General features: G+C 44.0%; 1 non-coding gene across 1 annotated transcript; it reads right to left on the bottom strand.

Annotated features, from left to right (window-relative positions):
* Nucleotides 1-3,061: 3,061 nt before the first annotated feature.
* On the bottom strand, nucleotides 3,062-3,134 carry Trnas-cga. The gene has a single exon. It is a non-coding gene; the product is annotated as a tRNA-Ser (tRNA).
* Nucleotides 3,135-3,642: the final 508 nt, after the last annotated feature.

Genomic DNA, 3,642 nt, shown 5'->3' with positions numbered 1-3,642 from the left:
ACGTCAAATTCCTTGGTCTCGCCACTTATAGAATTAATAACGCTCGGACGGCGTCAAGGAGAGAGGACTAGCTTCTCGCCTGGCGAGAATTTAAAGACCACTACTTCCAAATCAAGGCCCGACGAAGTTCTTTGGATAAAATCACAGCCAAACGACAAATTAACTGCTAGGTCCTTTACAACCAGAACAGTAACTGGCCACAAGAAGTTACAAATGGATAAGCTACTGGACACCTCCCCAACCAGAGGCAATTTTTGTCCATTGGCTACACATTGACAACACATTGACACATATGAACCCTCCCTCCCCCACCGTGTCAACTGTTACGCCTGGGGGACCCGACAACAAGATGTCAAACCTTCATCTACCCTATGCTGTTCATCAACAAAGGTGAGGGCCTCATTATGATATAATGATAGCAATTGACCCAAGTTTTTGGGGCGGCGTCAAGCACCAAACGTGATCGATCCTCTGAGAGTATGCCCTCTAAGATTTTAGAAACGCTATCACATTATAATTAAAGTTTTTCCTGAGAAGTTTAAGTCTCATCTTTATCTGCGATTGTGATGGAAGCAGAAGAAATGAATTAAAATTTGTGCCACGACCAAGACTCATACCCAGGTCTTTTTGCGTAGTAGGCAGAAATATTAACCACTACTCCACCGCAGCACTGTGGTTACCGTTGCTGCATTAGCCACTCAAGTCGAGTTCCCTCCTCAACACAAATTTCAGTTCATATGTAGGGGGAAAATAAGCTGAAGATATGAATTTAAGTTTGTGTTGTGGAGGGCAGTCTACTCGGTTAGTTCGTTCAGCAATATTTACCATAGTGCTGTGGTGGTGTAATAGCTTTTCTGCCTACTAAACAAAAAGACCCAGGTTCGTATCTTGGCCATGGCACATATTTTAATTTATTTCTTCTGCTTTCATCATTATCGCTATCAGGTTAATAATACTTCCACTCAAGCTCAATGCGCATACCTGCTGACGACTTTCTAACTTTAGTAAGAGCCATACCCTCCCAAGAATTCCGAGACGAAAGTAACCAATGTCCCTTTAGCTAAAGGATAAAGGAATGATAGAATCGATTTGTGTGGTACGCGTAATTCATTAAACTCGAGATTCACAAGCAGCCACAAGATTTGCTGCACTATTCAAACTATCGACAAACAATTCTCAAATACCAGTAAGGAGCCACATAATCAGATCGGGTAACTTAGCGAATATATCAGAGGGCAAACCATTACACCACCGCAGCACTATGGTTAACGTTGTTACACGAACCTCTCAGGCCGAGTGCCCTCCCCAACACAAACTTCAATTCACCTCAGGCCTCAAAGGTGTTACCGTCACTGATTTGATTACGGCTTAAAATTTCCTGCCCCGAATCCACATCCTCACTTTCTAAACTAAGGCTAGCCGCCCTAACCTGCAGGTCCCGTGTCCTATCACTCAACTACTTATATGTCAGTCTCTCAGAATCGTTAAGCACAACAGCTCAAGTCCCTTAAGCGGTACTCTAAAAGCGCCAGATGTGCTTGGGTCCAACCGATCTGCCTAGATGCGGGTTGGTTATCCTCCAGGAAGGAGAGATTTCGCTGTACCTCATCTAACGCAGCTGAAATGTTATGAAGAGGGGCACCTACCTTTCCGATGAAGTCCGAGGAAAGACGCTGTCCAAAACTGCACTCCACCAGGTCACCAGCTCTGAAACACTACCATTGTTTGGACGTTGACGGACTTTCAATTCGTACTGCAAGAATTCCTTTAGATGAGAGATACCAGGCCACACCCTGGAATCCATGGTAAGTAACTGCATTCCTGAAAACAACCACAACATATGAGTACAGAACCTTGAAACTCGTTCGGTGCCCAAACACAATAATCCTGAGCATACAGTGAGCGTCATGAAGGACACAGCGACTAGTGAGTACGAGGTCTTTGTAGCGAGACTGAGTGCCGTAACAAGCAGTCCACCAAAAGTAAACACAGGCTGTATCTGGCCATAAAAGCAGCTAAATATTTGCCGGGTGCCTTCCTAAGTCTTCTTCTAAACTATGTATAGGCAGGATTTGGGTTACATTCAAAGAGGCTGTATTGACAGTAACTGAGACCTTCATACCAAGGAAATTAATAAGAGACGGATTTCATCAGCCATAATATCTTCGAAAAAGTAGCGAAAAAAGCATGCCAGATTCAAAAGAATGCTAAATCTTTAACATTAGTGACGTTTTACTAAGCTGGAAATGTTGGCCGCATTCCAGTATGCCTTCATTATTTTCTATAAGGAAACTCTGCCTCGAAATTTGCCGGCCGTAGTGGCCGTGCGGTTCTAGGCGCTGCAGTCTGGAACCGCGAGACCGCTACGGTCGCAGGTTCGAATCCTGCCTCGGGCATGGATGTGTGTGATGTCCTTAGGTTAGTTAGCTTTAACTGGTTCTAAGTTCTAGGGGACTAATGACCTAAGAAGTTGAGTCCCATAGTGCTCAGAGCCATTTGAACCATTTGAACCTCGAAATCTACCAGAATACAGGGAGAAGTTCTGGTCGTATGTAAATTATAGCAACAGAACGACACAATCAGTACTTCCACTGTACAATACCAATGGTAATGGAACCGAAGACAGTACCATATAAGCAGATTTATTAAACACTCTTCTCTGATTCTTCGTTTGTTAAACCTTTCATGCTTAAAATTTATTCAGCATGTATTTGAAAAAAAAAATGATCAAAATGCACCTTCCACTACCAAATAATTTTCAGCTGGCCAGTTTTAAGAAATCGGTGAAGTAGAACACAGGTTTTCATGTGAACCTAGGATTTTCAGAATTAAATACATTTATTCTCCCTACAATGAAAAACAAGATATATCGCATACAAGTATTTCAACACAACATTTGAAGACGGCTTTGACATACCAAACACCAATGTTTTTCCCATTCTATCAAGTTTTCGGGGCATATATCTTCCACCACATACCAATTATGTACCTACCAGCATAATATGTAGGAAGATTTCAAAAGAATGTCTATGATGAAACTTCCTGGCGGATTAAAACTGTGTGCATGGCCGAGACTCGAACTCGGGACCTTTGCCTTTCGAGGGCAAGTGCTCTACCAACTGAACTATCCAAGCAAGAAGTAAAGCTGTGAGGACGGGGCGTGTGTCGTGCTTGGGTAGATCAGTTGGTAGTCTGCTTTCCGCAGCGCTGCGGCGAGGACGTCTTGTTTACGTCCCGTACGCGCGGTCGCGAGTGCCCGTAGTTGTTTACTACTGCGTTGTCGCTAGTTTAGAGTCCATCACTACAGACGCAACATGGCACATTCATACAGACAAACCACCATCAAGATCAGTTATCAACCCGATAATGCACGACCGCGAGCTTTTGAAGTGGAACGTTTTCTACGTGACGACGTTGAAATTGAACCGCGAGACTTAATTGGTATCCATCTCTCTGTCACGAGCAGTGTTGTCTACGACAAGTTAGTAAGTGACGAGGTGTGCAACAGAATCGTGCGCGCACATGCGAACGATCTTAAATTCAAACATTCTGATGGCCATATTGGGGCAGTCTCTATCGATCGCGCGGGGCTTGGCCTCCGTACGATATGCGTCTCCGAAACTCCCTTTCGAAGTTGGTTGG

This window comes from Schistocerca americana, chromosome 5, assembly GCF_021461395.2.
Source record: "Schistocerca americana isolate TAMUIC-IGC-003095 chromosome 5, iqSchAmer2.1, whole genome shotgun sequence".
NCBI classification, from domain to species: domain Eukaryota; kingdom Metazoa; phylum Arthropoda; class Insecta; order Orthoptera; family Acrididae; genus Schistocerca; species Schistocerca americana.
The sequence above is the reverse complement of the archived record's forward strand: the minus strand, read 5'-3'. Positions and strand labels throughout refer to the sequence as shown.